This window comes from Bos javanicus, chromosome 27 (genome assembly GCF_032452875.1).
Source record: "Bos javanicus breed banteng chromosome 27, ARS-OSU_banteng_1.0, whole genome shotgun sequence".
NCBI lineage: Eukaryota > Metazoa > Chordata > Mammalia > Artiodactyla > Bovidae > Bos > Bos javanicus.
This window is the reverse complement of record NC_083894.1, coordinates 215,005-235,170: the sequence shown is the minus strand read 5'-3', so window position 1 is coordinate 235,170 and position 20,166 is coordinate 215,005. Positions and strand designations below refer to the sequence as shown.

Genomic DNA, 20,166 nt, shown 5'->3' with positions numbered 1-20,166 from the left:
GAGCTTATTTTTTCACCCTGAATCTAAATCTTGGTGCAACCTACTTAGATGTAACTTTGGAGTGTGAGAGAACTAGAGAGAAGTCTGGCCCACTTAGCATGCCACTGTAAAGTGTGGAAGAGGTGGAGAAATTAAGGCAATTGGAAGATAAAAGGAACTGCCTAATTTAGAAATAAAGATTTAAGTGTGGAGTTTAGGTCTCTTCAGAGTCATTCATTGACTTGTGAAAAGCTCTTTGGAACTTCTGAATCTGTTTCTCAGGTGTAGGGTGTTCAGAATCTGAAGGTAGGAATGAGGTTAATCATGAGACCATGTAGTTGTAGGAAAATCCAAGCAATGTGGCTTTGGCTTTTCAGATGTCCAAGGCTTTCCTAAGAGCATCGTTAAAACATAAGAGATGGAAAGGGAGAGAGAGATTCCGAAAAGTTTTATTAGATGACACAGAATTTCCAAGGTAAACTCTGCGACGGTTAAGTTAGATTTCTGTGCCATTTGAGTATAAATGAACTACTCAGAAAATGCAAAAACGTACGCTGAGTACTCATGGCAATTAACAGCAATCATTCTAAGAAGGCCATGTCTGGAGCGCGCTTTGTGCCTGCAAAGCTTCCCACCTGGTCGGTGCGCAGGGCGCCCGAAGAGGGCTGGGCCGCCTCTCCCCACACTGACTTTTCCGCCGCGGACCTCCGCGCTGGCGTAAACACCGAGATCGGCCCTGGGGCTCCCGGTCCAGCGCCGACTGCCCAGTCTCCCCAGCACCCCGCGCCCCTGGACGGCTTCCCGCCTCCGCCCATCCCGCTGCCGCCCACGCCCCAGCCACGGGCGGGCAGGAGGCGGCGGTGGCCGGCCCTCCGCGTGCCCTTTTAAAAGCCTCCCAAACGAGGCCCCGCAGGGGTATCCCGGCGGAGGAGGGAGCAGCACGCTGAGCTTTCGCAGCGGTGCACGGAGCCAAGCGCCCTGGGCTGCGCCTCTTGCTGGTGGGGCCCGGCACTTCCGGTTCCCCGAAGCTCTCGCTGCCGCCTCGGGGCTCCTCTTCTCCCCCGGCCATGCGCCCCGGGTAGTGCGCCTGGGGCGCGGCGCCCACCCGGCGGCTCCCGCCGCCCGCCCTCGCCGCCGGAATGCTGCGCCAGCTGCTGCTCGCCGCGCTCTGCCTGGCCCGCGGGCTGGAGGCCGCCGGCGGCTGCCAGCTGCCCTCCGAGTGGAGACCCCTGAGCGAGGGCTGCCCAGCGGAGCTGGCCAAGATCATCGTGCACGCCAAGGTGCTGGCGCTGCATGAGGAGGTGCACGGCCTGTACAACAACCTGCCCTGGCAGTATGAGGCCAGCCACGCGGGGCTCTTCTACTCCGCTGAGATCGAGATGCTGTGCAATCAGGTGTGGCAGCATGCTCGAGGTGCCCGGGGGCTCCAGGCTCAACCTCACCGGCCTGGGCTACTTCTCCTGTCACTCCCACACCGTGGTCCAGGATTACGCCTATTTCTTCTTCCTCAGGTGAGCCTGCCATCTCGTGCCAATACCATCCCTTCGGCCACTTGGCATGGCCAGCAGAGGTACCTTTATCCCCAGCAGGCTCAGGAACTCCTCCAGAATCCTGTCTGGGCGATGTTAAGTGATGCCTTGGTCTCCTTCCCATTTTGTGCTCTTTGGTGCTCCTCATGTTGAGTCTACAGAGATCTTGGGTGCCTCTGGCTAACACTATTGGAAAAACAGGGATGGCTCCTGTGCTTGACCAGGGAAGAGTGTTTCAGGCCAAAGCTCAAGGTAGCTTCCAGCAACAAACAGCCTATCCCCAATAGCAGAGGTTTATGTGGGGGTTAATGGGGGAAGAAGGCCCTGGTCACAGCACTCTGAGGAGTATGAAGGGCAATAGGACAGGAGCCCTTTCTGGTTGAGTTCCATGCAAGTTGGTCTGTGGTGCAGATGAGATGCCTGTGGATAAGAGTTCAGGCAATGGCGTCTGCTGGAGTTTGAAATAAGACAGTGGAACCCTAATTGAGGTGGAATCCTTATAGAGGAGGAAAACTATATTTTAAAGTGGATGCCGTGGGAGTTGTTTGGGATGGACAGTGGTCAAAACCAATCCAAACACCTTTGGAATCAGATGGTCGTTGGAATTCTGGCTCCATTCTTCCTGTCATTTTGAGCAAGTTACTGACCTTGTCAAGAACCTCAAGTCTATGGGGTCACACACAGTCGGACATGACTGAAGTGACTTAGCAGCAGCAGCAGCAAGAACCTCAAGAGCCTCACCTGCATAATGTGCCAAACAAGGTTGGTTGAGATTAAATCCTAGTAACTGATGCAGAACATCTGATGCAGGTTAGATGAAGAATGTGTAGTTACTCAGTCCTGCACACCTGCTTGAATGCCAAGATGGGACTGGTGTGGAATGCAGCCCAGATGTCCTCTTGTTTCACTTGGATTTGCTCATATCAGCTGCCAGCAGACCTCAATGTCAGGCTCTTCCAAATAGCAAAAGTTTATAGAGGAAGGGCCTGGGAGCCGGGGCATGAAGGGATTGGGAAGGTGCTCACAGGGCTTTGAAGAACAGAGAGGTGAATTAGACCAGGCCTTGTCTGTTGGGAGACTCCTGGAATCTTGTGAAGTTCCATGAACATTTGTCACGTGGTCACGATGAAATGTATGTAGATAAGGGTTCAGGTTATGGGCTCAACTGAAGTTTTCAATACAAAACAGCAGGTGGAACCCTAATGCATTGGTTCTCTCCAGTTGTAGGAGGAGGCTGATACAGAGGAACTGGGAGGAACCTCAAAATTGAATCTAACGAATAGTGATTGGACAATAAGTCACATCTTCCCAGTACGTGGCATAGCATTAAGGATATTTGGAATGGCCATGACCTTGGTCTGCAGACTAACTTTTAGCTCTTGAGATTTCACATCACTGAGAAAGAAGACAGAAGGTTCCACAGAGGGGCATCCGTAAGCTCACAGGTAACACCTGTTTTCCATATTAAAGCCAGAATATCTAAGTTTATAATACATGGCGTGCTCTGTGTTGGCTTGGGTGGTTTAGCCAGATTAAGTGGAATTAAAACAAAATACTGGAGAAGTACAGTTTCTAAATAAAACTGGCAAGGAATGAGGTAGTACCTTCTTGATATGCAGAAACTTAGCTTTTTACATGTCTTTATTTAGGGAAACCAGCTCTAAAACTATTCAACAATAAAACTTTATTTTCCAAATTAAAATGAGCCACAGTACTTAAGAAGACATTATTTTCTTTTCTGATTTTATAATGAAATACAGTTTTGTCCACTGGCTCTCTAGTGGTCAGCCAGCTCTTTCCTCTTTTTCTCTGACATATTTATAAAACGTTAGGGCAGAGATACAGAGTCAAATGGTAGTCTGACAAGATTTCTATTTCACAGGGCTGTGTTGCCCTGATGTGTGTTAACAACCACATACAAATCATTCCTCTGTTATTCTGGGCCCCTCAGAGAGGAGAACAGATTCTGGTCAGTGTCACAGGAGAAAGTGGCAGTGGAGACTCCCTGGTGAGCCCCCAAATGCCTACTTTGGGCTGGAGGGCCGCTTCCATCTCTCCTTTTCCTTCTCTTGACTTCTCTATCTTGCCAACAGGTACTTTATGCAGGGTTCTGTAAAAATGTTAAGTTTTATACTGTGCTTACTTTGTGCCAAATACTTACTTACTTTTAAAAAAAATGCACTCCTTACACCACCATTAAACAAATAAAGATGCTGTTGTCATCCTCGTTTTATAGATTGTACATTTGAGCTTAGAGAATTTAAGAAATCCTTTGTGTGTCAAATAGGAGATAAGTAGCAGTGATAGGACTTGAATCTTGGATCATTGCAATTGGCTTTCCTTTGCCCAGGAAACAAGGAGCACTCCACTAGAAGAAGGAAGGAGGCTTGGGAGATACACAAATGTTCACCCGCACCCATCCCCCAATTCATGTGTTTTGAAAAACTTAAGGATAGACACGTGCAGTGTGAGGTAGAGAAACAATCAGAGAGCGACTCCTCTAATGTGAGTATTGTAGATGTGTAATTGGAAGCTGCATGTAAATCAGGGAAGTTAGAATATGCCCTCACACTGCACAAAAATATCTCACAATGGTTTAAAGACTTAAACATAAGACATGATGCCATAAAACTCCTAGAAGAGAGGATGGGCAAAATGTTCTCTGACATAAGTTGGACCTTTGTTTTCTTAGGTCAGTCTCCCAAGGTAATAGAAATAAAACCAAATATGAACAAAGGGGACCTGACCAAACTTACAAGCTTCTGCACAGCAAAGAAAACTGTTAAAAAAAAAAAGACAATCTAAAGAATGGGAGAAAATATTTGCAAATGATGCAATAGACTGGGGCTTAGTTTCAAATATACAGACCATACAATTCAACAACAACAACAACAACAACAAATAAAAAAATAAAAAATGGGCAGAAAACCTTAATAGACATTTCTCCAAAGAAGACATGTGGATGGCTAGTAGACACATAAAAATATACTCAGCATCACTAATTCTTCAGTTCAGTTCAGTTGCTCAGTCGTGTCTGACTCTTTGTGACCCCATGAATCACAGCACGCCAGGCCTCCCTGTCCATCACCAACTCCTGGAGTTCACTCAGACTCATGTCCATCGAGTCAGTGATGCCATCCAGCAATCTCATCCTCTATCGTCCCCTTCTCCTCCTGCCCCCAATCCCTCCCAGCATCAGAGTCTTTTCCAACGAGTCAACTCTTCGCATGAGGTGGCCAAAGTACTGGAGTTTCAGCTTTAGCATCATTCCTTCCAAAGTAATCCCAGGGCTGATCTACTTCAGAATGGAGAGAAATGCAAATCAAAGCTGCAGCCAGGTACCATCTCCTATCAGGCAGAATGGCTATCATCAAAAACAGAACAAATAGCAAATGTTGGAGACAGTGTGGCAAAAAGGGAACCCTCCTACACTGTTGGTGGGAATGTAAGTTGGCCACTATGGAAAACAGTATGGGGGATCCTCAGAAAATTCACAGGACCACCATATGACCCAGCAGTCCCCCTCATGGGCATGTCCCTGGACAAAACTGTAATTCAGAAATATACATGCACCCCCATGTTCATAGCAGCATGATTCCCAACAGCCAAGATATGGAAACAGCCTAAATGTCCCTTGATAGTTTAATGATTAAAGAAAATGTGGTATGTATATATGAACATTACTCAGCCATAACAAGAAAGAAATAATGCCATTTGCAGCAACATGGATGGAACTAGAGATAATTATACTAAGTGGAGTAAGTCACGAAGAGAAGAATAAATACCATGTTATATCACTTATATGTGGGATGTAAAATATGGCACAAATGAACCTAAATACAAAACAGACTCATGGATACGGAGAATAAACTTGTGGTTGTCAAGGGGAATGGAGGGAGGGAGACGGATGGACTGGGTGTTTGGGGTTAGCAGATGCAAACTGTTACATTTGCAATAAACAACAAGGTCCTACCTTAGCACAGGGAACCATATCCAATCTCCTGGGATAAACCATAATGGAAAAGATATTAAAAAATGTATGTATATGTATAACTGAGTCACTTTACAGCAAAAATTAGCACAACATTGTAATTAAACTCTACTGAAATAATAAAAAAGACATTGTATAACTGGTAACACTGTTACAGTCTTCTGTTGACTCTCGATTCAAGATGGTACACCCCATGGGTGTCCAGTCTACAGCTCTTGCCTCCTTTTTTTCCAATTAGGATGCATGAGAACTATAACCTCTTGCCTCATGGCAAGATGCCATGGAAAGATGCCATCTTCCAGACATTCGAGAGAACAGAAGGATGTTTTCTAGCCTTTTCCAGTTTTCAAACTGTTCACAAGGGCAGCAGCTGGCAACTTTCTCCAGTGACTGGGAGGTCCAAGAAGACACTAGGGTAAGAATTGGCTATACCCTGTGCTACAGCAAAATAATAAGACAGCTATGACTCATATGAATGTTGTGAGCAAGGGAGTCAAGAGTCCTCTTCCAAAGTCCAGATCAAGAAGTATTTTTCACCCTCTCCACAGCCCTCCCAGAAGTTGACAAGCACTGCTCATAAACTCTGGAGTCCTCAGGCTGTACTGTGTGGCATGAGGTTCCTCATAGAGTGAGGGGACAAGATGCAATGAAGGTTGGCATGCTGTGCCTCAGTTTCCTCTTCTGTAAATTGGAAGCCATTGTAACATCTGTATCTTAGGGCGGATGTGACATGATTTAACTATGCAGGGAATGTCCATAGGTAAAGCCTTTAGTGAGGTGTTTGAGAGTAAGCACTCAATACACTGAGCTGTTATGACTACTTCTGTTGTTGATTTCAAATACTTATGTATGTTTTTACTTGGCCCTGCTGGGTCTTAGTTGTGGCATGTGGGATCTTCAGTCTTCCTTGCAGCATGCAGGATCTTCAGTTGCAGCATGCAAACCCTTAGTGGCAGGATCTAGTTCCCATGGAACAGAAGGATCCGGATCACTCTGAGCATGAAGAAAGAAAAGGCATCTTTCAGTCTGAGGCAGATGCCTGAGTTGTGGGGATATTTCGAGGACTATCACTTTCTCTGTGCAGTGGCATTGTTGCAACTGAGCCAGGGGAGCAGGGAGGCCGTGGCCCATCGCTCCCAGTCTCCCACCAAGATGTTTATAGGACCATATGACAGACCACAGGAGACAGTTCTGATGTGGGTTAATGAACCAATGTGCATGTATTAGGTGGTTTCCTTCTTTCCCCCATCTATGGTGCCCTTGGTGGGGTGGGGGGGCTGTCTTCTCTTGTCTGCTGGGTGGGCCTAGGGGAGTGGCCTTGTTCTTTCTAACCTCCTGCCCAGGGCTCCATGGCACCTGGAGGCTTTCTTCATGTTCTTTGCACAGAAACTGTTCTCATCGTGGGCAAGTACATCTGACTGCGGAAAAGTGTTGATTCTTCCTTTCCATACGTTATCCAGGGTTTCTTCCTTAGGCCTACCCTACTGACAGTTCTCAACTCCCTGACCCCTTTTCAAGATTTGCCAAAATTTTCTGAGGGCTTGTCATATATTTCACTCCCCACATGGATCTAAGCACCTTTCTTTCCCTCTGCCCCACTCTTTTTTTTTTTTTTTTTTCCTACCCAACTCTTACTCTGTGCCAGCGCCCACTTCACATTGAACTGGACCCACCAAGTATAAGCCTAAGTATCCCCAGCCTGGGTCAGGCCATAGCATGTTCAAATTAAATCTTTTTAGTCTTGGTCCTGTGGTTCTCCATTTTGTTGGATTTTTGCTTCATGTCCTAAATCCTTGGTAATAGTACATTGATGTCAAGAGATCAGATATTGATCCAAAAATTCCTCACAGCTGAACCCCAAACTCTTTAAATATATAACTGATTAGCCCTGTGGTCACACAATGACGCTATTAACATTTTACTGCAATTAGATTTTCCATCATTCGAAACAAATAGAACAATGAGACTGTGGAAAATTGATTTAATGTGAAGGCAGTCCTATTTTGGGTGGTCAGATGTTGATCTTGGGGAGAATTCCTTTTCCCTTTCATCATCCTGGTCTCTTAGATAACAGAGGGTGGGTATGTGTGTTTGCACTGAATCATAAGCTTTTGGGGAAAGAGAATTAATTGTCCCAGGTTGCTGAGCTGCTGCAGAGCCAAATTGAGGTGTTGATGGACTTTGTATGTATCACATCTTGGCTCCTTCTTCTGCCCACTTTGAAAGGTACCATATCAGAGCTGAGTTAAATTAGCTAGTTCATTTGAGAATTTAGGTTTAAAATAAAACTAAGGTGCTAGCATTTATATTTTATGATATTCCTTGAGAAATTTTTACTTTCTCTGCAGTGATTAAAATTGTTGTGAACTGAAGTTTTCAGAATTAGATGAAGAGTTATGGATAGTTACTTGTTCCTTTCTTGAAAAACAAAACAAAACAAAACGAAACACTAAAACTAAAAATTATCTGCCTTAAAACAAAAAGAAAAAACACAAAAAAACTTATGTTCAGTTGTGCTGGATCTTTGTTGCCATGAGGGCTTTTCTCTAGTTATGGCAAGCAAGGGCTACTCTTTGTTGCAGTGCACAGGCTTCTTATTGCATTAGTTTCCCTCATCACAGAGCACAGGCTCTGAGCACATGGGCTTCAGTAGTTGTGTGTTGTGGGTTCACTAGTTTTGGCACATGGGCCTAGTTGATCTGCAGCTTGTGGAATCTTCCTGGACCAGGGATTGAACCAATGTCCCTGCTCTGGCAGATGGATTCCTATCCACTGTGCCACCAGGGACGTCCTCTCTGCTTTTTCTGTGTGAAGATGAGTATTCTGCTTTCTCTCCTATGCAGGGTAAATAAATCATGTTACTACACAAACAGTCTGTTTTTCCTAAGGTGATGGGTCTTCCATCTTAGACGGGGTCAGAGGAGCTTGTTTGGGTCACTTTTTTATTCCAGTTGGACTCTTGCTAATGGGAACATGTGAATCCTTCATTTGTTCTGAGACCATTATGAATGGCCCTGGATGGTGCACATTACACAATTTCCCTATATCACATGCTGGTCTTAGATGACAATGAATTCAGGGGGCACACTGATGAATTCTCATCATTTCCACTGTTGCTGCTGCTCTTCTCTAAGTCCCCAGTCAGCTCGAACGGTGTGTTTAGATCGTGGTCATGAAGGGTGCATCTCCTCCTTCTCATTCACTTGCAGCATCACATGAATCTGGGACTCTAGGATCAGTCTGGAGGTTAAGAAATGGAACCAGAGGAAAATCTGATGTAGGGAAACTTTTTGTGATACATACCCAGGACAACCTGCAACTCCGTCCTCAGCAGCCAAATCCTCCCATTCTCTAATTCCAGCCTTAGACATGCCACCACTCCCCTCTCCCTCGACCCCCCTCCCTGCCCCTTGCTTCAGTCAGTGGAAACATAAGCTTGCTTTCAAAAGTTGCCAGCAAATCAGCAGCACTCCTAAGTGTTCAGCATCTCTCTGGTTCAGTATCATGGTGTTAATGGGGCCTCCGGGGATGTCTTTGGCAAGTTAGAGCATCCATCCCATTTTCTGTCAGGGTTCTCTCCACGTCAGCCAAGAACATTTTCCTTTCCTTTTTCCTTCCCTGCTGGGTGAGTGTAACAATCAAAACAAAAGTTGGCTGTTTTCCTCTCTCAGCAAGTCCTGTCCCCCGGGACCACGACCCAGACTGACCCCCCTCATACAGCAACCCGACCTAGAGTGTCATGGGACTGACATAAAATCTGTGGAAGACCTCCTGTCATCTTTCTTTTTTCCCTTTTTAGAGTTGAAAAAGATGGTGAGGGAGGTGCCATCCTCATCAGGCAATCAGGATTGGCTGTGCCATTTTCAGAGGCATGACCTCAGGCAGAACCCTTAATTTCCCAAAACTTCAGTTTTCTCCTTCCCTGATAGCTCAGCTGGTAAAAAATCTGCCTGCAATGCAGGAGACCCCAGTTTGATTCCTGGGTCAGGAAGATCTGCTAGAGAAGGGAGAGGATACCCACTCCAGTATTCTTGGGCTTCCCTTGTGGCTCAACTAGTAAAGAATCCCTCTGCAGTGCAAGAGACCTGGGTTCGATCCTTGGGTTGGCAAATTCCCTGGAGAAGGGAAAGTCTATCCTCTCCAGTATCCTGGCCTGGAGAATTCCATGAACTGTATAGTCCATGGTGTCACAAAGAGTCGGACACCACTGAGCGACTTTCACTTTCAAAACATATAAACTGTCTCAGGTTGTCCTAAGGACCCAATTAGATCATAGGTTTGAAAGCACTTTGTCGGTTGTAAAGAGTGATGGAGGGGTTTATGACTATAAATGGATCATTAGAAAGTATGGCTTTAAAACTTAAAGATGATGCAACTTTTAAAAAGCTTCCTGTGTCTTGCCAGGGCAGTGGCAGTGGGAGCAATGGTGAAAGGGTAGGTGGCAGAGCGGGGAACAGGTGATAGCGAAGCTCTCGTGTGTTGTAACTCATTCAACAGAATTTACAGGGTTCTGGTCACAGAGCAGTTAAAAATTCATGTACTGAGTTGTAAACCATGTTCATGTGGATTCCCAAATCTGAAAGTATAAAATGGTAGTCAGTAGAGTTTTTTTCTCCCACCTCTGACACCCATCCACCCTGTTCCCACCTACCTCCAAATAACCACTGTTAGTTTCTTGTAAGCTTCCAATGAGTATTCTCCCCCAACAAACACTTCAGTCAAGATTCACTGTCTTCTTTAAGGGCATGGCAGCCCACTCCTATATTCCTGCCTGGAGAATCCCATGGACAGAGGAGCCTGATGGGCTTCAGTCCATGGGGTCACAAAGAGTCGACATGACTGTGTGACTAACACACACTTTTGGTACCAGTGGCACTGCAATGTGCACACGTGGTTATGCCCTGCTTTGTTCACAAGTGGGTACATGTAAGTAGACATGTAAGTTGCTATATCTAGACATGTATATTGGTTTAAACAGCTGCGTCATATTCCATTGTATTAATGCCTTACTGTGTATTTAATCAAGTTCCCTGTTGATAGGTAGTTACACTGTTTCCAGTCCATGGATATTACATGGAATGTGGACATGTATGACATTATATCAGTACACACCTCATTTTGTGGAATTGTTGAGTCCAGTCTTTAGCAAGTGACTGTTGAGTGACTGCCATGAGGCAGCTGCTGTGTTAGATACCAGAGTTTCAATGTTGAGAAAAAATTTTAGAATATAATAATAATATATTTATAAAAATATAAATTTTAGAGTATAATTATTAATATTTTATCTAAAAGCTCATATTATATTTACATTTTTTGTTGTTGTTGTTTAGAGGTACTTTCTTGTTGACAAGCTTGTGACAGATACAACAATATAGCAATTTTTAACTTATACTAAACCTAAGCACTATGAAACTTTTGTGCTTAATATTAATGACTCTTAGATATGTCTATAGTAGAGTAGCAAAAAAAAAAATACTAGATATTTAATATTGACAATTTCCCAGTTCACGTGAATCTGAAATTTACTTAGGTCAATGTTTTCTTATATTTCCAACTGTTTGATTTGTAAGGCCTTCCTTTTCTTGAGACCATTTATATGAGAACTCAGAACTTGAGCAATATTATCAAAAAACAGAAGACTCACACTGAGACATACATAAATCCACACAGAGAGACAAAGGATCTTCTAGTTTTCCACCTGAGATTTAAAAAATTTCTTTGAGCCGCTTTTTTTTGGGGGGTGAGGGTGGGGGGGGGCAGGTGGTGGCAAGAATACTGGAGTGGCTTGCCATTCCCTTCTTCAGGAGATCGTCCGACCCAGGGATTGGACCCAGGTCTCCCGCATTATAGGCAGACACTTTACCGTCTGAGCCACCAGGGAAATTGTTGAATTCTGTGGCAAGGATTAACTTCAAGCGTTGCCCTAGGCAGGCCTTTGTAACAAGCTAATTGTTTTTAATTGCATATGCAAAAGAACCAGCTTTACAGTTTCCAAGAAAAAAAGAGTTTCCTTGTAACCAATTTTGTCTGGTTCTATAGAGTATCATGGCCGTCCTAGGTCAGGTCATTTTTCCTTTCTGTAGTCATAGTTTTATCCCTGAGTCATAGACAGATCAGCTGATAAAAAGCTTGGATTGTCTCTGTGGGATGGATTTGCTTGTCCTTGTGTTTCATCTGGGGCAGCAGCAAGGCCCGCGGGCCTCTCCTGAAAGTGGGCGTGGGGGCGGGGTGCACCGGGAGCACATGTTGGGGTGGAGTGAGGCGCACCAGGAGCGCGTCCGGGGCAGGGGGTCCCAGTTGTGCTCTCAGGGGTCACCATTGCGGCTGGGAACACCCATTTCGTGCACTCCTGGGTCCCCAGGGATCGGCATCCAGTGAGCGGAGCAGAGGGGTGTGAACCACAGGTAAGGGAACTGGGACTCAGTGGAGTGGGGAACCACGTATTCCGCCCTCTCTCTTGGCACAGTCTCGGAGCCCCCTAACCTGGTGGTCGTGGAAAGGCCTCGCGTTTGGGGTCAAGGCCTCGCGTTTGGGGTCAAGGCCTCGCCTTTGGGGTCAAGGCCTCGCCTTTGGGGTCAAGGCCTTTACCGCTTTACCCCTTCGCATAAAGCTCAGACCTGTGTGGGTTTTCCCAAGCAGCCTAGTGCCTTCTGGAAGTCCTAGGGATTTATCCTTCCTGGTGATTTCACCTGCGCGGACTTCATAACCCTTACTCTGACTGGCTGGCCCAGCCCTGCTTCTGCCACTTTGCAGCCCAGCAGGCCCTTGACTACCTGCTGGGATGGGAAAGCGAAAGGTCCACCAGTTGTACCCTAGAAATTGTTTAGGGTGGATGGATTTAAACATCTGGTGGCCACCCAGGCAGAAAAGAAGGGAGGAGGGCACCTTGCTGCCCTTTCATGGTGGAATCTGTGAATGTCCTGCTGAGAGGGGGCCTTTCCATTGGGACCCCAATGCAATAAGTTTGGGGTTTGGGAAATGAACAATTAGAATGTGTAAAATTTTTAAATTATGTGGTGCTTTAATTAAAAAAAAAAAAAACAAGCTCCAAATTCTTTGCAAATTGAGGTCTAAAAATTGAAGGCCTATTTTCCTTCTACTGTGGCATTCTATGAAGAAATGTGTGGTTTTTTTTTTAAGAAAAGAGTCAGAAAAGTGAGGGAAACAGAAAACTCAGAAGTGCCCCTATAGTTTGGTGAAGGCCTTAGGAGGTCACTTGTAAATACTGCTGACTGTCTGGAGGCAGTCTCTTCCTGTGGCTGATGGGCACAGAGCTATGCAGGCTTGTCCTTTGTATGGATGTTCTTGTTGGTGGAAATCCAGCTCAGAGCCATCTCCTGATGTGTAAGAATTTCCCAGACTAGACCCCTAGGCAAATCCCGCAGAGCCAGGGGCTCCTTCCTTCATTGTATCTGTCTGACTGAAAACCAGCAATGACATATTTTCTTTCAATCTGGTCTCTCACCCAGGCCTTGGAGTAATATTTCCCCCTTCCCCTCAATAGACTTGGGTTCCAGGGATGAATTATAGTCAGTTGTCCATGATTTTGCAGATGAGGAAACTGAGAGCCAGAGAGGGTGGAGGACTGTCCAAGGGAGAATAGGATATCCTTCCAGGAACCCTGGTTCCTAGGTTTTTAATGAGCTTCCCACCCAGCATGGTCATTAATTGGCAAGTGTTGACATTGAGAATAAACTATTGGTGGAAATGTAAAAAGGCTTTTTTAAAGAATGTGCCTACCAGCTGTGCATCTCATGGAGTATTTTCATTGTACTCCCCAACCCTTGGAAAGTGCTGGGCACAGGGCAGATGCTTCATCATTTTTATGGAATAAGTTCAATTTCACATAATTATATCCATAGTGTCAGCAACACTATGAGGTATATTAGAACAGTGATTGTCACAGCTGGTACTTCACATATCAGTAAAGAAATAAAACATTTTATTAGGAAGACTGTAAGAGAATTGCTAAGTTTTAAGTTTATCCCACAAGGATATTAAAAAAAAAATGAAACAAATCTCTCCCTTCATCACCAAGGCTATCAGAGGTCTGTTGAGGACCTCACGCAAGGGAGGTTCTACCTCTTGGGACACCCCTGCTTCAGCATCTCCCTAAGCCAGCAACCTGGGACAGTCGAGTACACTTGAAGTTCCTTCCTTGACCTTGGGAGTTTTTTTTTTGGAAGACAATTTTTTGACAGACAGAGGTGGGGAAAGTTTTGGGATGTTTCAAATGCAGTCCATTTACTGTGCACTCTATTTCTATTTTTGTTCCCTGGTGGCTCCGTTGGTAAAGAGTCTGCCCACAGTGCAGGAGACCCATGTTCAGTCCCTGGGTCAGGAAGATCTCCTGGAGAAGGAAATGACAGCCCACTCCAGTATTCTTGCCTGAAGGATTCAATGGACTGAGGAGCCTGGTGGGCTACAAAGGGTTGGACACCGCTGAGTGACCGAACACTTATTTCTAGTATGATTTCATCAGCTACACCTCAGATCATCAGGCATTAGATCCTCGAGGTTGGGGGCCCCTGCTTTAGTTCCCTCTTTCATCTTCTACACAGCTCCAGCCTGCTTCCTCCTCTCTTCCACCTGCAGAACTACCTACTGGGCTTCTCTGAGTGTGACTAAGAGTCTCCTTCCCTCACTTCCTTTCCTCTGAGTCCCTTCTCCTCACTGGGTTTCCCTGATCTCCATTTAGGCACTTTTGCCCCAGGTAGTGCTCGTGGTAAAGACCCTCCCTGCCAATGCAGGAATCAGATCCCTGGGTTGGGAAGATCCCCTGGAGGAGGGCAGGGCAACCCACTCCAGTATTCTTGCCTGGAAAATTCCCATGGACAGAGGAGCCTGGCGGGCTCTGACAGTCAGACGTGACTGAAGCGACTTAGCACAGCATACCAGAGGACCTTAGAACTGCAGACTCATATGATGGTTCTGGCTCTTTGGAGTCCCTTGTCATTCCACGTGTATGTTAGGGTCAGCTTGTGTATTGCTTCCTAAAGGCCCCAAGAGGGTAACAAGCAGGAAGGCCGGGGGTCTCTAGACAGAGGGAATAGGCTGCAAGTGTCGGACATTTTTTTCTCTCTCTCTTAAGCAGCTGGAGGAAACAAACTAGTGTTACATTTTTTCCTCTTCTCCATACAAATTTAAAAGGAGGTTTCTCTGAAAATTCTGTGTTGCTGTGACGATTCCTGGCTCCACCTCAACTTTTCTCAAACCTTGAGCTAAGCAATGCATTTTTTTTGTAAGGAAATGTTTGTCTTAAGCTAAGTTAATATACTATGTATTTCCACTAGACTCTGTCTTCAGGTCGGTTCCCCCTAAAGGCTCAGAACAGACTTGACAAACAAGTATGTCTTACTCATACCTTGTTCTCCTAATCTATGTTAATGAAACGATATATTTGCCTGGAAACCTGCCTTTCTTCAAGATTCATGTCAATCATTTTATGGCCCAGGATGACTCACCTGCTGCCAATGTTATCTCAATGCATGTTGTGGGTGAGGGGCGTGGTGTCATTCTCTGAAACATTGCCTTTCTTTCCTTAGCAGACTGCTAGTGGCTGTATCGGAGAAGGCAATGGCACCCCACTCCAGTACTTTTGCCTAGAAAATCCCATGGATGGAGGAGTCTGGTAGGCTGCAGTCCATGAGGTTGCTAGAGTTGGACACGACTGAGTGATTTCACTTTCACTTTTCACTCTCATGCATTGGAGAAGGAAATGGCAACCCACTCCAGTGTTCTTGCCTGGAGAATCCCAGGGACGGGGAAGCCTGGTGGGCTGCCATCTATGGGGTGGCACAGAGTCGGACATGACTGAAGTGACTTAGCAGTGGCTGTATAATATCTGGCTAAAGACCAGCAGGGGGTATTCTGCGCCCATCTGAAGTCTATATCAGCAGCTTTCTCTCTTTTATACTTTAATAAAACTTTATGACACAAAAGCTCTGAGTGATCAAGTCATATTGGATCTTCATTTCAGATTGAAGATGCATTCCATGGTATTGCCATCTTAAGTCTTTCCATCGCTATGGGATATCTGTACATGTATTCAGGATATTTTTTCAGCAATTGTGTATAATTTCCAGTGTGCCAGTCTTGTCATCCTCGTTACAAACATGGCAAAGTATTTTTATTAATGTTGACATTATTGAAAGGGAATTGTTTTTTTTTTAATTCCTTTTCAGATTATTGTTTGCTAGTGTATACAGATAAAACTGTAATCATTCATTTGTATCAGTTTGGACAGCTTGATAGTTGTCTTTACTTTCTTTACTTTGTCATACTTTAAGATTATCCTGGCTCATATATGTACTGCCTTACCCCTAATCTCAGTCATTTATTCAAAGAACTTCTGTCCTTTTATTTTTTTTTAACATTGAATTATTTTTGATTATGCTGGGTCTTTGTTGCTAGATGTCTAGTTGTAGTGAACAGAGCCTGCCCTCTAGTGGCCGTGACCTGGCTTCTCATTGCAGCAGTTTCTCTGGCTTCAGAACTTGAGCTCTGGAGCATGCAAGTACTTCAATAGTTGTATGGGGGCTTTGTTGCCCCTGGGCATGTGGAATCTTCTAGCACCAGGGAGTGAACCTGTGTTCCCTGCATTGGTAGGTAGATCCTTTACCATCGGACCACCAGGGACATTTCCTGTTCCCTTTCATTAGAGAATGATATGCAAAACATACATGTAGGAGCTAAATATGCTCAGCTGACCATACTTGGGAAATATATACATGTATTCCAGCTTACGTTTGAACATATTCAGTTAAAGGTGATTTGTGATGATGTCTCCATGGATCTTGGAACCTTTCCTTTCGTTTCTCCGTAACTTCCCATTCCGATGGTAAGATACCTGGCCTCCACCACTTGTCATGTATAGAATTCAGCGCTTGTCCCATGTGGTTACTGAAAAAAACTGTCAGACTGTCTTCCAAAGGGGGCTGTGCATGCATCCCACCAGTATCTTGCGTATGTTTCTGTAGGATAGTTTACTATCAGTATACCCTCCGTGGCCAGGTGTCTATTTCAACCTTTACCAATTATGAATGGGCTTGTTTGCTCTAGTGTTCTTGGACAATTTGAGTACAGATTCTTTGTCAGATATGCATTTTTAAGGAAAACAATTGTATTTATTTTTGGCTGTGTTGGGTCTTCGTGTGTGGGCTTTTCCCTAGTTCGGGTGAGCATGGGCCATAACTAGTGGTGTGGGGGCTTCTCACTGCAGTGGCTCCTCTTGTTGTGGGGTACAGGCTCACGGGCTTCAGTGGTTGCAGTATGTGAGCTTGGCATTGTGTCTTCCAGGATCTAGAGCATAGGCTCGGCAGTTGTGGCACACGGGCTCCATAGCATGTGGGATCTTCCCATAGCAGGGATCACACCTGCATCTCCAGCACTGGCAAGTGGATTCTTTACCATGGAGCCACCAGGGAAGCCCTCACTCATATTTTTGATTCTAGTTTTCCACACATGTACCTGGTGAGAGAGGCCAGGATCAAGAGGCCTGGCCACTGGGAGTCCTCAGCCACAGTTCTGGCTGTGCCATCCAAAGCTCTGGGGCCTTTGGCAAGTGCCTCAGCTTCCCTGGGACTGTTTCCTCCCCTCAGAAATGCCCTGCTGTTGGACTGTAGCCCGCCAAGCTTCTCTGTCCCTGGGATTTCTGAGGCCAGAATACTGGAGGGGTGCCATTGCCTTCTCTACAAGGTAGCATTTGGAAGATATTTTCTCCTGGATTGTGGTTTTGATGAAGGAAGGAGGATCCCTTCCAGGGCTTGAGAGTGGATTCTTGTCTGACACTTGGAAACAAATTGTTTGAGAAGAGGAGTGCCGTCCAAGCGAGAGACTTCATTGGGAAGGGCTGTCAGGGCGGAAGACAGGAGGGTGAGGGAAATGGAGAGAACTGCTCTGCCACGTGGCTCACCGTCTCAGGGTTTATGGTCATTGGGTTAGTTTCTGGTTTGTCTCTTGCCAGTCATTCTGAATCAGGATCCTTCCTGGGGGCACATGCATCACTCAGCCGAGATGGATTCCAGCGAGGAGGATCATGGGAAGTTGGTAGGACCTCTAGACTGCAGTCTCCCATCTCTTTTTGACCTCTCCAGAATCCTGGTTGGTGGTAGCTTGTTAGTTCCTTGTTCCTTACCAGGACCTCCTGTTGTAAGATGACTCCTGCAAGTGTTTTCCCTTCTCTGTTGCCTGGCAAGGGTGGATGGTCAGTGGTTCATTTAACAGTTTGTCTTTTGGTTCTCTTGAATAAGGTCCTTCACAGAGTAAATGTATAGAATTGTACAAGTCAATGTTTTAAATAATTTATATTCCTAATTTGGTAAGTTGACTTTTTTGTTGTGTGTTATAACTCATCACCAGACCAAAGGTCACGTAGATCCTTTGTTGTTTTCTAAAATTGTATATTTTTTAAATTGAATTATGGTGTTAGTTGCAAAGTTTGTGTTTCTGTTCATTTCACCTTTTTTTTAACAATTATTTATTTTTAGTTGATTGATCATTGCTTTATAATATTGGTTTGATTTGTCATACATCCACACGAATTAACCATAGGTGTACATGTATCCCCTCACTCTTGAATCTCCCTTCCACATCCCATCCATCCACACCTCTCTAGGTTATTACAGAGCCCCAGTTTGAGTTCCCTGAGTCATACAGCAAATCCCCACTAGTTGTCTATTTACAAATGTTGGTGTACACGCATCCATGCTGCTCTCTCCATTCATCTCACCCTCTCCCTCTTGTTCCCCACCCTTGTCAGTAAGTCTGTTCTCTATGTCTGCATCTCCGTTGCTGCTATGTGAACAGATTCGTCAGACCCATCCTTTTCGATTCCATGTTTTTCTCTTTCTGACTGACTTCCCTGTTTAATACGCTCTAGGTTCATCCCCTTCATTCGAACTGACTCAAATGTGTTCCTTTTTATGGCTGCATTCCATACAGGCTCTGATTGTACCTTAGCCATGTTTTGAGGAGGGTCACGGAGCTATTCTGCTCCATTTCAGTTTGGGCTTCCAGTCTGAGTGCTCACAGCAGAGCTGCTTCTGGGTGAGCCCTCTGAGGTCTGTGAGTGCGGGGCTGCCTGCTCTTCTCTGGCGGCCCACGGGGGGCACCAAAACCCCCTCTGACCCGTGGGCACAGGACGCTTTGCCTTCAGACTGAGCTCGGTGACCAGCTGGCGGCAGTTTTGTCTCCTCAGGGCCCTCAGGGCTCGGGCTTCTGGGTAACGGGGCAGGGCTGCGTCCTGGCTGAGAGGAGCGGGGTTGCCTCAGTGCCCACCAGCAGGGCGGCGCTGCAAGAGGGAAAAATGACGACAAAGTAAACGTTTCCTGTGTCCAGCTGAGTGCTGACTGGAGGTCCGTCTCAGGACTCAGTGGGGGAAAGAGCTCCATGTGCAAAATGGCGGGTTTTCAGTTTTATTTCTGTTAGATGATCTAGAGGATGACCTTCACTGATGTTCTTCCGAATAGGTGGCCAGTTTTCCTGTCACTGTTTCTTAAGAAGACTGTCCTTTCCTCTTCGCTTGTTCCTGGTTTGATTTTCATGAACTCACCACGTACGTGTGGGTTCATTCCTGGGCTCTCTATTCTTTCCTGGAGTTCATGTGTCTGTGTTCCTGCTAGTTCCTCACTGTGGTGGTTACTACAGGTCCGTAATGTAGTTTGAAGTCGGAGAGGAAGATGTCTCCAGCTGTGTTCTTCTTTCTCAGAGTCTTCTTGGCCATTTAAGGTCCTGTTCAATTTTAGCAGCCTAATATTTGGAATATTTCTATTTCTGTGAAAAAGGCCATTGACTATTATTTTGTGATTGCAGTCAGTGTATTTGTTGATGGCTTTGGTTGGAATGGACATTTTAATTCCTCATTGTTCCAGTGCATGAGCGTGAAATAGTTTTCTGTTTATTTGTGTTTTCTTTGGTTTCTTATCAGTGCTTTCTAGCTTTCTGACTACTGGTCTTTTATGTCCTTGATTAAGTTTGTTGCTAGATGTTTTATTCTTTTGGATGCAATTATAAGTGGGATTTTCTTAATTTTTGTTTCTGATTGTTATTAATTTATAGAAACACAAATGATTTTTGTATATTGACTGGGATTGTAAGTTGTAGTATTTTATATGATTGTAAATTCATTGGAAATTATTCAACTTTACTGAATGTAATATAACAGCTTTTTGTGAAGTTATGGGGAAACTTCTATTTGTAAAATCTGTTTCTCCTGCAATAGGTCATCCAGAGGACCCAAGGCATGGTGGTTACTAATAGACTTCCCACAGTACTTCTTCATTCCATGTGGACTCCTTCAAGGGCAGTGAGCATCACAGCTTCCTTTGAACTTCGTCTGGGTAAGTCTTGACCTCTATAGGAAAGTTTCATGCCTGTCTAATCTGATTTTCTTTTACGGTATTGACTTGTTTGTTTTGAGACATAATTTACTTTCTGGGAATTTAAAATGTACAGAAAACACCTAGCAATGGAAAAAAGTGCTCACATTTGCCACATCATCTGAAATACTCTATGTGTTTTATCCAAAATGGGTGCATGCTCCAGCAAAACCTGCACATAATCTCCAAAATCAGGAAAATATATGGTTTCTACAGTATAATGTAATCCACAGCCCCACTTACATTTCAGCAATTGTTCAATTGTATGAATATATCTTTTCTTCCCATC

At 45.0% G+C, this 20,166-nt stretch overlaps 1 pseudogene; it reads left to right on the top strand.

Annotated features, from left to right (window-relative positions):
• Positions 1-1,042: 1,042 nt before the first annotated feature.
• On the top strand, positions 1,043-19,865 carry LOC133240117 (coiled-coil domain-containing protein 3-like; annotated as a pseudogene).
• Positions 19,866-20,166: the final 301 nt, after the last annotated feature.